General features: G+C 43.1%; 1 protein-coding gene and 1 long non-coding RNA gene across 2 annotated transcripts in view; both read right to left on the reverse strand.

Annotated features, from left to right (window-relative positions):
• Positions 1–13,502, reverse strand: part of LOC125721930 (protein NLRC5-like) — a gene marked incomplete at its 3' end in the record, with an annotated part of 510,329 nt that overhangs the window by 381,909 nt on the left and 114,918 nt on the right. The window lies entirely within an intron of this gene.
• LOC125721975 (uncharacterized) lies at positions 7,221–12,290 on the reverse strand. The gene is made up of 5 exons (XR_007386028.1): positions 12,201–12,290; positions 8,738–8,814; positions 8,425–8,521; positions 8,154–8,261; positions 7,221–7,279 (listed from the first exon to the last, which is right to left on the reverse strand). It is a non-coding gene; the product is annotated as an uncharacterized LOC125721975 (long non-coding RNA).

A 13,502-nucleotide genomic window follows, 5' to 3' on the forward strand; every position in this document is an offset into this window, starting at 1 on the left:
AGAATATTAAACAAAACAAGAACAAACAGATATTCAGACAGAGTTTACAAAGTAAAAGATTACCATCTCACTACCAAATATGACAGAACATTTTAGCACTATATCTATACATCAGGTAAAAAAGGGATCAAATCAGGATACAGTTCTGATTGTTTTTATTTTTAGACTTTTTGATTAGATTAATATAATTTATTAGGTCTAATTTGTGAACAGGGTAAAATAGGTTGGATTTATATTTACGAATATAAAATTAATAGTATTAAATTTATCTGCATTGTCACGCTCGTGCCACGCCCCCCTCGTTAACGTCGGTGTTCACGTGAGGTTGTTTCTTGTTGTGTTATTTAGTCCTGTGTATTTAAGTCAGAGTACGTATCCCCAGTTCCTTCATTGACGTCGTGCTCCGTGTTTCGCCTGGTCTGTTTGTTCTACCTAATAAGCCGGAGTTCCTGATTCTCCGCTCCCTGCTCGCCCGACGGAGATCGTGACATGTATTCTTCCAGTAACAAAAAACCCGCAAAGCAAAAAAAAAAAAAAAAAAAAAAAACATTTTTACAAGAAAACTGAAAATTATAAAACACATTTGTTTGTATCATGTTAAGCATATCAGAGCATAATTTTTCAACAAAAGGGCAAGACCAAAATAAACGAACATTAGTTTTGCAGTCACATTCACAGAAAGAACAGCTAGATTGAAAATATTTGGACGGATAAACTGTGTCAATTTAAAGGTGACTTCTACTCTATTTGTTGATAAAAACTTAGAAGGTAAAGTCCACACCTTTTTCCAAGGTATATTATCCACTATGCCATTCCAGTATGAAACATGTGGAACGGAGGTGTAGTTTTGGGTAAAGAATGTCCTGATTTTTTTTTATCATTTCTTGAAAAGCATGTATAGAAAAACACACCTTACCAACAGCAGATTCAACAGGATCCATAGATGGAACAGTCGGATTTCCCCAATGATGCAGGTTTGTGACTCGACTATACTGGGCACCAGGTATAAGAAACGGCTCACAACAGAAGTATAGCAATAAGCCTTTATTACCAGGATTCCACAATTCAGCGTCCCTGACCCAATAAGTAAATGGAGCACCCAGGCAGCACAGCAACCCCACCACCACCACCATGATCTCAGCACAGCAACCCCACCACCACCACCATGATCTCAGCACAGCAACCCCACCACCACCACCATGATCTCAGCACAGCAACCCCACCACCACCACCATGATCTCAGCACAGCAACCCCACCACCACCACCATGATCTCAGCACAGCAATCTCTAAAACACTTGGGGGAAAAAAAAAAAACATTTCACATTCAGCTAAAAGAACCCGGCTAAAGTTCACACGTGGACAATAAAAAATGCCTGGGCAGCTCATATCAACACAAGGGCCAGTAACACCCAAATCACGTGTGGTTCCTCCTAAATACACAAGGGGAAAAAAAAAATCAATTTATATCAAACAATATTATTTAAATTAAGTAGTTGGGGGAAGACAGCCCAATCCCCCGAAAACAAAACCCACAACAGGAACCATAATCCAACTCCTAGAAGGAACCACAAACCTTTCCTGTGGCGCCTGGAATCCACGCTGCTGCCACCAATCGCTGACCGGCGTCATTAGCTTCCCAACTCTGCGCACCCCAATAACTCGCCGTATGTCCCACAATTCAATAATTTTTCCCCAGCGCACGCGCTTCCGCATCTGGCAGCTGCAGCATTAAGTCCAAACACCACCAAGCATGGGGCCCCCCTTCTTACTCCTTCACTGACAATTTATGTTGTTCCTACTTCCGCCTCACAGGTGTTTCCTATTAACCCTTATCACCATCAAACTCCCCGCCTACACGTGTCAATTCCTTGTTGTAGCAGCGCAAATGTGTATTTATTTTATGTGCATTCACGCTGTTATGACAAGAAATTACCGTGCATCTTAACATTTATGTGGCTAATTTGTACTACTTCTGCAGGAATGAAGGCTAAAATACACAATGATTTCTTGTCATAACAGCGCGAATGCACATAAAATAAATACGTATTTGCGCAGCTACGAGACATTACCGCTCGTATCACTTTAGACAGCGAGTGAGTACTTTCACAACAGTTATGTGCCCCCTGCATATGATCATTTTTGCATATAAAATAAAGGGTCGACTTACGCAGGGTTGCCAACTTTGGTCAGCTGGTTAGCGTGAGATTTTCAATTCGAGACAAGTCTACACACGTATTTACACGTATATAACAGTTTTATTGCCTTGTAAATAGTCTTTAGGGTTTGCAAACTGCCCAAACGCTTTTAATGTAGCCAATTTTAGGTTTAAAACGGATTAATAGAGATTCGCCATAAGATTTCTTGCTGTGAGCGTTTGAGTCTGAAAGCCCGAGTCTCGCGCCAGATGCGTCAGAGTTGGCAACCTGCTTACGGCCGAATCGGACCCACGACCGGTCAGTCGGAGCCGAACGCAGCCGAAAGTCACCGACTAGCTGCATAACATCGCATTGTCTGTTATGGTACGAATAGGCATCCGTGACAACAGCTTGGTTACTTTTGAATCACATGTACTTATCTTCTCAAACTTCTTCCGATCATCTGAGCGACAGTTTGTATTTTGAAAAGTCACAGCATTTAAATAATGGACAACCAAGAAATTAAAGTTGTTAAGATTAAAATTAAAATCAAAATTAAAATAACATATAAGGAAGGGGAAACTTTTCCCGAAAAAAATGAGGCAGTGAAGAAGAACACAGGCGAGAGGGTGGATGTGGTGAAGATCATTAAGAAGAAGGATGACACTGACGAGCCCGGATCGACATGGAGGGTGTCTTACATACCGAAGGTAAAGCACTGGCTTAAGATACCTTATTAGAGCACTTTCATTAGAGCATAAAATGTCTTAAATCAATCATCTTTCCTTGTTTTAACAACCGGCTGTCCCAGACTGGAACCGAAGAAAGTTTCCGTGGCCAGAGGAGTCGTCCATGGAGCGCGAGGGACAGGCCACCCCCCCCTGGAGGAAGCAGGAGCGACCAGGAAGAGGCCCCAGCTGAAGTTCCTCCATCGGACAGACAGCAACGGCTCCTGCGCCCTGCGAGCAGAGAGAGGCCATGGGCAGCGTCAGCATTCGGCGGAACAGCAACTCCTGCAGCGGATTCACGGACTTATGGGTTATGGTGGGAGACGGAGGACTGACAGAGACATTGTTCCTGACAGACTTGTGGGTTATGGCCGGGGTAGGAAGGATAATAGAGATACTGTTTAAGTGTTAATGTAGATATAAGATAGGATGAGATAAGTTAAGTTAACATATGATAAGCTAAGTTAAAATTTAATAAGATAGGTTAAGTTAACATAATAAGATAAGCTAAGTTAAAATATAAGATAGCCTATCTTATATTTTAACTTAGCCTAAGTTAAAATATCATAAGATAGGCTAAGTTAAGATAAGAGCTTTATAATAAAACATAAACTTAATATTCAAACTGTGTCTTTGTCATCTCTTCAGTGTTGTGTCTGTCTTGGTTTGATAATTTTGCATCTTTAATTTATATCTGACACTCTCCTAAATATCAATAAGCAGAGACGGAGGACTGGGAGGAATGTACGGTAAAGTAAAAAAAAAATAATAAAGAATCAAAATCACAGTGTTACCTTATTCTGACGCAGAAAGAGACATTTCAGTGTTACTACCACCTGCAATGGCTGCAAATGTTGGTGTTAGAAGTGCCTGTAAATAACGCGGCGTAAGTTTAACTCCGGTGTATTTCTGAAAAACGCGCCGCCTTCTGCCTGCTGTCATTCGGCGAAAGTATAGGAGACGATTGTGGTAACTGGTAAAGTTGTCATTTAACGTAATGCTAATGTGCATTACCAGTTAGTAAGTGTTTTACTGTATCACGCACCTTACACTACGAAATCAAGCCCCTTAATTTTTATTTCTTAAAATTACCCTAATTTTGACCTTAATTATTGCTATATGTGAAATTAAGGGAAAAGGTGCAATGATTAAGGCCAATTAAGGGGTAAAACTACTGAATTTCCCCCCTTAATTTTTCAAAATTACCTCTTAAATTTACACTCAAAAAATCCTTATTTTTTTATGAATTAAGGGGCAATTTAAGATTGTTTGACGGTCTGTAATTACATAACATTGCCCTTTAATTCTGATTAATTAAGGGGCAGTTTAAGAGTATTGTAAGGTTTCTTTACTATTTAAAATTACTTACATTTGCCCTCAATTCTAATAAAGGGAGTTTAATATTATTATAAAGGTCCGTAAACCACGTATGACAAACGTTATTTATTATCATGCATGAATGAATTACAATGAGAAAAGTTTCCTTCCTTTTACCGGCCGCTTGTCCCCTTGGGCTTGGAAAGCCTTCGCTGGGCTATAAGCTCCGTCTTCATAGCCTCTTCCTCCTTTACGTTTGTTGCTTCCTTCCTTTTACCGGCCGCTTGCCCCCTTGGGCTTGGAAAGCCTTCGCTGGGCTATAAGTTTATGTTTGTTGCTTCCTTCTTCCACTGCTTTTCCCTCCTCATCTGTCTTCTCTCCTCTCTCTCTCTTTTCCTCTCCCTTCTTCTTTCCTGTTTCCTCTTCTGCTCTTTGCTCCTGCTGCTTACTTGACCCATCTATGTATTTTTTCCTCCATTTCACTCTTTCTCCTGCCTATGATGGTAAAGAAGAAAAAAATATTAGGAGGATGGAGCTTCTTCAAACATGCAGTTACTACAACTTGTACATCAAAATGTATTGACATTCGGATCAGTCAGTAAGATGTATGAGATAAAAAACAAACCAGCCAGTGAAAGAGTTTATATAGCCTCATTCTTGTTATTACAGGGTTTTTGAGGGTGTGTGCAAATCCATATTATGTTATATATATAAGGTATTTACTAAAGATGGAATCGTGGCCATGTTAAAATGTGCTGATGTTTCTTTACATTAACCTGTGTCAGTAAATGCTGGGTGAGGACTTGGACTCACAGTGGTATAGAGGTATAAGCAAGGTGTGTCTTAATAACCCTCAGTTTTAATCCCACAGGTCCTTTTGAAATACAGTGTATATTATTAATAATCATGATGCTCTCATACAACAGGCACTGTGGACAGGTTAATGTGCCCTGCAGTAATTTAACATGTCTGGCTTTTAAATAGAACAGACTTTACTTCACCTTCTGTGATAATGATGAATCTGCGAATCTGTATATGAAGCTGAAGAATCAACACAAAACATTTGCAATTGTCACTAATTAACCCAGAAGCAAATTCCCCCTTAACACCGTATATTTTACACTGGTATATTTGTGACTCCATTCTGAGAGCACAGTGATATCCACAAGCATCACAAACCAGCCAATCACAGGTTGGAGAATTTAGCCAACTGGTCCTGTGTGTATATTAAATGTTTAATGTACATGACAATAAAACGTCATGCTTTTTAAAGCCATTTAAGGCCTTGTTTGTTAATTAAACCATTTTTAATGCTATGAAAGACCAAATTGGTTTAATTACTTCTAATCCTTATAATGTCCCTATATAATCCCTGGCGTGTTCCGCGCTGAGCCCCGCCCCCACCTCGGATTCTCTGATCACGTGTCAATCATGCTCATTCCAGCCTACAGACCTCTTGTGAGACGTGTCAAACCCGTCCAGAAGCAGACAAAGATCTGGCCCCCAGGAGCCATCTCTGCTCTTCAGGACTGTTTTGAGCGCACTGACTGGGACATGTTCAGGGAGGCTGCAACCTACGGTGACTCTACTAACCTGGAGGAGTACGCAATATCGGACACTGGCTACATCAGCAAGTGCATCGATGATGTCACTGTCTCCAAGAACATCACCACACGCTCCAACAGGAAGCCCTGAATGACTACGGAGGTGCGCATGCTGCTGAGAACCCGTGACATCGCCTTCAAATCAGGTGACCAGGCTGCCCTGAGAACAGCGAGGGCCAACCTGTCCAGGGCCATCAGAGCGGTGAAGTGTGCCCACGCCCAGAAACTATACAGCCACTTCAAAGACACTGGGGATGCTCAGTGCATGTGGCAGGGCATCCAGGCCATCACCAACTACAGGGCATCTCCACCTGCCTGTGACGGTGAGGCCTCCCTTCCAGATGTGCTGAATAGCTTCTATGCACGATTTGAAGCCCAAAACATCATGGCAGTGAGGAAGTCCATCCCACCTCCCAACGACCAGGTGCTCTGCCTGACCGTGGCTGATGTGAGGAAAACTCTGCTTAGAGTCAACCCGCGGAAAGCGGTTTGGAAAATGGATGGATAATAATAATAATAACAAATAATGATAATAATAATACTAATTAATAATATCCATACATCCATTTTCCAAACCGCTTATCCTATTGGGTTGCGGGGGGTCCGGAGCCTATCCCGGAAGCAATGGGCTCGAGGCAGGGAACAACCCAGGATGGGGGGCCAGCCCATCGCAGGGCACACTCACACACCAGTCACTCTCACATGCCCACCTACGGGCAATTTAGTAACTCCAATTAACCTCAGCATGTCTTTGAACTGTGGGGGGAAACCGGCAGGGGCGCCGCTAAGGGGGGGAAAGTTGGGACAATTCTAAGGGCCCACGCCCTTTAGGGGCCCCCAGAGATCTGAATGGGTGTGGTAGGGGGGCCCAACCTCATATTTTGTCATAGGGCCCAAAATTGCTAGCGGCGCCCCTGGAAACCGGAGTAAACCCCATGACGACATGGGGAGAACATGCAAACTCTGCACACATGTGACCCAGGCGGAGACTCGAACCCGGGTCCCAGAGGTGTGAGGCAACAGTGCTAACCACTGCACCACCATGCCGCCCGAATTAATAATAATGATAATAATAATTGCACTATGTCCAATGACTGCCAGTTACTGTAAACAGTAAAGTACACTTAACTGGACACGTCTGTATTGTTTTGGTTTATACTTATTAATCCATTAATTCTAACTTTTGTACTTTAAATGGACAGAGTACAGTTATTAGGAAAAGTATTGTGAGGGAACACAAAACTATTGAGCATGCGCACCTCCGTAGTTATCCACGGCCTCCGGTTGGAGCGTTGTGGATGTTTATTGTTGAAATGACAATAAAACCTACTTAACGTGACTTGACTTGACTAATGTCCCACGGAAATCCAGTCTTAGAGCTGTCCAGAAAAAAAAATATTTTGATGATATTTCAAGGAAATTACTTACTTTGTAAAGGCGCTTAATAGGAGGTGTGATATCCTGGAGGCAAACCTCAAGTGCTTCTGTTCTTTCTACAAGAAACCACAAACATTTCAGGTATGTAGCAATTTGAAACATTGTTCAAAATTAAGTTCAATTCACTCCACACAAGCAATAGCTTCCATTATTTCCCTTCTACATTTAATGTTTCGGAATTAGGTTAAATGACTGATATTTTAAACTATATTTGTCAAACACTGCGCCCACTGACAGGTGAATAACATTGATTACCTGATTATAGTGGCACCTGGTAGTCGGTGGGACCTATTAGGCAGCAAATAAACAATGTGTAGGATACACTGGGATGCAGAAAAGTGGACAAGCCTAAAGATTTGAGAGACAAGGGCCAAGTTGTGATCGCTAGATGACTCATATCATCTCCAAAACTGAAGGAAAATATGTGAACAGGTGACGAAGGCTCATTACATGTCAGATAGTACAGCAAACCTTCAGAGGTCTAGTGGAATCCACGCCCTGACGAGTCAAGGCTATTTTGGCGGTAAAGGTGAGCCTGGGCCCCACCATGAACCTGCTGACCACTGCAGGACCATCTCACAAGAGCTGGGGGTTATGATCCAGCTCTCTAGCCATCACCAAATGGCCCATGTCAAAGTCACTCCCATCCTTACACTTGCACATTGTTTCTGCTTCCAACACATCAGCTTCAAGGACAAAGCGTCCACCTGCTGCCTAATATAACCCCCCCACAGCCAGATTCCGCTGTAACCAAATAATTTGCCACGACATGAGAAGCCAGGAAAGTGAAGCAGAACATGAACAGGAACATTATTCAGCCTTGGCTGATTAGGTCTGTATTCCGGACATTACATTCATGATTTAATTTGATTGTAAGGGACTGAATAATTTTAACTTGCTTGCAGGTTCCCTATGTACAGTATGTATTACCTTTCCTGACCTTCGGAGGTCCTCCCTCCTGTTTCGGAGCATTTTTAAGGCTTTTTCCCGAATTTCCTGCTCTTTGCCGGTGAGGCTGCAGGGCAACTCTGCTGTGACCTTGAAATTACATTAAATATTCTGTTAAAACACTTTATTTGGTGTTTTACCTTGTGAATTGAAATTTTAAGCACTCATTGTTCTTTATGTGGTAAAAAAGTAAAATAGAGAAATTAAACTATTTGATTATAAATATTGATTTTAAATCATTTTTATGAGGTACAGATTTTGCTTATGACAGTGTTCCAGTCAATTTCCGCTCCCTTGCAGGCAGTGGTCCACATTTTTGATGCACCCAAGGATGATCTTACAACAGCCTGCTGGAGACGTGTAGAGAAAAGAAAGATATCAGTTTTGCACCAAAAACGTTAGAATACAGAGGAGTGCAGGTGGAAATAGAATGAGCAGAATGAATGGTAGCAGCATTTCTGATGTGATAACCACTTATTCTGCTGATTCTACTTCCACCTGCACTGTCTGTGTTCTAACAGCTCTGTCCACTTTAGTTTCTATTTCCAGGACTGTGTGATACTTACACTGAATCTCTTTTGTTCAGGTGTTGCCGCTGATTTCCCTACTTATTTTTTAGGAAGTCTTCTGCTTCCACTCCAGACTGATTGAGGGAAAGACCATGAAACTAAATATGATATATTCTGTAAGCATGACTTGACAGCAGTATGTCTGTGAAACCACAAAAAACACAGAGCTTGCTATCAAACAGACAGTTTACTTGCCTTTAGTTTTAAAATGGAAATTAGGGATTTCCTCAGTCTGAGGTTTTTGGGGAACAAAAGGTAAACATCTTGCTCTCCAATGTCCACAAAATCAACCCCTGTCACACCTTGTACTTCATGGTAAAACAGAGAAAATAGATTAATCCACATGACTGTAACTATAAAACCCAAAATATTATGGCCACATGGAGGTTGAAAAAATAAAAACGATTATGAATAAATTAATAATAAAACCCCATAATATAATTAAGGCACGCAGAGTGAGCACATAGCAGGCATAGCAACAGTAAGTAAGGCGGATAAAGGGGCAACTGAGAAGACTGCATCAGCAAATTTTGCATATTTCCCATAAACACAACACTGATAGGAGTTATCAATTTAGCATTACCATATACAGTACAGTACTGTGCAAAAGTCTTAGGCAGTCCAAGGAAATGTTTAAAGCTGTTTGTCTGGGTAGCAAGTGTACTTTGGCTTAGAACAAAAAATACAATTTAACATTAGAACGTGTGCAAATTAAGAGTAACACAATAAAAACTAGTAATAATTTCTTCTGTTTTCTAAAAAGTTACTGATATCTAGTTGGATGGCTATATGAACACCACTTCAGTTCCCAAACTTCTCTTCAGGGGCAACTCCACGATTTTGTTAAATTTCACCAACAGCTCAATTAAATAATTAAATATATCGAAAAAGCACATGTGGGGTATTGCTTTAGAATGTTTGACATCAGTGCTGCGAATCCAGAAGTGTGATGGATGTGGGGTAAAAACTCTTCCTCAGCCAGGCTGTGCATGTGTTCAGGGTTCTGTAGCGTCTATCAGATTGCAGAGTTGTAAAGAGTTTATGTCCCGAGTGGGTTGGGTCCTTGATTATTTTCTCAGCTCTGCGGCTGCACTGGGTGTGATGGATTTCTTCCAGTGATGGAAGCTGGGTGCCAGGGATTCGCTGGGCTGTTTTACTGATACGCTGCAGGGTCTTGCTGATCTCCAAGGTGCATCCAGAGTACTACCCAGTGATGCAGTATGTGATCACTGACTCTATGGTGCACCTGTAGAAGTTCACCAGGAGCTGCTGTGGAAGACATGCTGTCTTCAGGCTCCACAGGAAGTGGAGTCTCTGAAGTCCTTTATTGGCAATGGCTGAAGTGTTTGTGGTCCATGACAGATCACAGCTGATCTGAACCCCCAGGAATCGAAAGCTCTGAACCACCTCCACCTTTTCACCACCGATGCTGATGGGGTGGTGGCCCCCGTGCTTCCATCTCCTAAAGTCCAGGATCATTTCTTTCATCTTTTTGGAGTTCAGGGCGAGGCTGTTGTCTCTGCTCCAGCGCTGCAGGTTCCCGACCTCTTCCCTGTAGGCTGACTCGTTGTTTGAGATCAGGCCTATCACAGTTGTATTGTTTGCTAACTTAATGATGATGTTAGAATCATGGGTGGGTTTGCAGTTGTGTGTGAAGAGGGAGTAGAGGAGGGGGCTGAGCACACGGCCCTGAGGTGCTCCAGTGTTGAGAGTGATGGAGGTTGAGGTGTGGTTACTCATGCGCGCTGTCTGTACACTGTTGGTCAGAAAGTCCAAGACCCAGTTGCACAGGTGTGTGTGCAGTCCAAGGTTGTGCAGTTTGATGGCCAGCTTGGTGGGGGGATGGTGTTAAAGGCGGAGCTGTAGTCAATAAACAGCATCCGCTCGTAGCTGTCCTGCTGCTCCAGGTGTGATAGGGCAGTGTGGAGGGCCAATGTAATGGCATCCTCTGCTGACCTGTTTGACCGGTAGGCAAACTGTCGTTGGTCCAGGGAGGGAGGTATGTTCTTCTTGATGTGTGCTAAGACCAGCCGCTCAAAGTACTTCATAACAATGGGAATCAGGGCCACTGGACGGTAGTCGTTCAGGTTCCTGACCACTGCCTGTTTAGGGACGGAGATGATGGTGGCAGACTCAGGAGGGGACGGTGTCCTGTTTCAAGGAGATGTTGAACAGACTGGTGAGGACTGTGGACAGCTGACTAGTGTATTCAGGGTATTCAGGGGAGCCTCCTGCACAGTCAACCTGGTATGATGGTGTTTGGTGTCCTTGTCAAACCGAGCGAAGAACTGGTTCAGATCATCAGGTAGGGATGAGGTCGCTGTGCTGGTTTGATGGGTGTTGTTGCTGTTATAGTCGGTAATGGACCTGATTCCCTGCCACATGTGCCGGGGGTCATTGTTGCCGAAGTGCTCCTCGGTTTTGTCTTCGTAGGAGCGCTTTGCCTCTTTGATGCCTCTCCTCAGGTTGGGCCTGGCTGCTGAGTAGGCTTCTCGGTCGCCGGTGTGGAAAGCCTCATCGCGTGACTTACGCAGCTTTTGAACTTCCCTGTTCATCTACGGTTTACAGTTGGGGAAAGTGCAAATGTCCCTGAAAGTGGTAACAGTGTCCATGCAGAAGTTTATGAAGAAAACAACAGAGGATGCATATACATTCAAGTCGGTGTGGTTGTCCTTTGTGGATTCACCCCTGTAGTCTGGTCATGGCTCCTTAGGGCCAGACTCTGATGGTCTGTACAGTGGGCTTTGTTCTGGCAGTGAGGGGTTTGTATGCAGGGGTCAGGGACAAAGAAGTGTGATCAGACTGACTGGTGTGGGGGGAGGGGGGCGCTTTGTAAGCGTTTGCTATGTTGCACATGATCCAACGTGTTATTTCCTCTGGTTGGAAAACCAACAAACTGGCAGAATTTGGGTAGCACAGTTTTGAGATTGGTGTGATTAAAATCCCCCGCGATGATCAATGCAGCGTCTGGGTGGTTGTTTTGCAGTACGTTTGAAGCATCATGCAGCTTAGCGAGTGCTAGCTTGGCATTAGCTTGGGGGGGGATGCAGACGGCGGTGAGAAACACTGATGAATTCCCTCGGTAGATAAAACGCTCTGCACTTCAGCATAATAAATTCCAGGTCTGGTGAACAGTATTGTTCTCTAATGTTCGTGGACGTACACCAAGAGTTACTCACATAGATGCACACGCCGCCGCCTTTGTCTTTTCTGGATTGAGCAGTGCGATCCACCCAGTACACAGTCTGGTCAGCTAACTTTATAGGCGAGTCGGGGATGTTAGCATTCAGGCAGGTATCCGTGAAAACTGAAGTGCAACTGTTCAGCTTTTGTGACGAAATCTTCAGCCTCAACTCATCTATCTTTTTAGCTATAGACTGGGTATTCACGATAAACAGGCTGGGTAGAGGAGCTTTGTTCAGGGAGCTCTTTAGCCTAGCATGAATGCCGGCTCTCTTACCCCGTGTCTGCTTTCTCTCCCATGTCCACCTGTGCCGTCTCTTTGTCCAGGTGGTGATCCAGGCAGGCACCCATGTACAGAGTATCTCCTCCTGGATGTTGGGAGGTGGAGCCGGGAGAAAACCTTTTAAACCGGTATTCCGAATTTCCTGCAGACTGTATGTTGCATGACCCTGTCATAACTGCAAACCGTGGCTCACTGTGACTAAAAGTGAACTAAAATACACAAAATAAATGAAAAAGTGGCATCTACATGGGGAGCTCCGGGCCGCTGCATCTGCGAACGCCACCATGATAGTGTGTGTGTGTTTGTCCCCCCTTGAAGGTCAAGTAAATTTTATTTAAATTTTGCACAACATTTTTGTCTCTACACGGTCACGTTTACAATTCTCCTCTGCTCTCTGTATCACGCATGGTGGAGTTCCGCCCCATGCACACACACAGACACGTGTGGGCACACACAGGTGAGCACACTCCCACCAGCGGACAGAGAGCGCGTGTCGGAAAATATGTCGCATCAACCACTTGAAAAGCAGACAAAAATATATGTTTTTTTTATTATTAATTTGCACCTCAAGACAAACATCCGCAATAGGCCACAAGGAGACCATTTTGCAGCCTGCATGCGGATCTCAGTAAATGGGCCAGACGTCTCTGACTTTGCATATCAAGAGGCTCTAGAAATGTTCTTCCAGAAGCCCAAAAAGATGCACTGCAGTGACAAAAGCTGCACACTTTGTGGGTAACTGTCATAAAAAGAAATGTTGTGATGTTTAGTTCAACCTCTTGTTATATTGACTGTTGTCATTAAAAGACTGTTGTCATTAAAAGAACAGCATGAATTCTGTTGGTGTCCATCTGCCCCCCCAACTCTGTATGTCATTTTAGTTTGACTTGTAGAGATGAGGAGGCAGACATTCTTTCTGTGATGCAAAAAAGTGTGACAAAACACAACAATGTAACTATCTTTCAATGAAAGTGAAACTGAAACTACAGCAAAACTTGATTTATTGGTCTGAACTTCATGACCTCATTCTCACTCATTCTGTTTAGAATATAACTCAGTGTTTTTATAATGAAACATCATTAAAACTAAACTTAATGTTAATATCTGAATTAACATGGACTGTAATCAAATTTAGTTTTCTGTCCAGTAATAAAATTGATACAAACTTGTTGCTTGTACAGAAAACATCTGTTTATTAATGCACAAGTAAATGTACCAGTTTACTTCCTTTCCCTGCCCTTCTGACAAAGTAATGCTGTTTAGCCTGCTGCACTGTATCAATAAGCAGGCAGCAGT

Source organism: Brienomyrus brachyistius, unplaced genomic scaffold, assembly GCF_023856365.1.
Source record: "Brienomyrus brachyistius isolate T26 unplaced genomic scaffold, BBRACH_0.4 scaffold36, whole genome shotgun sequence".
NCBI lineage: Eukaryota > Metazoa > Chordata > Actinopteri > Osteoglossiformes > Mormyridae > Brienomyrus > Brienomyrus brachyistius.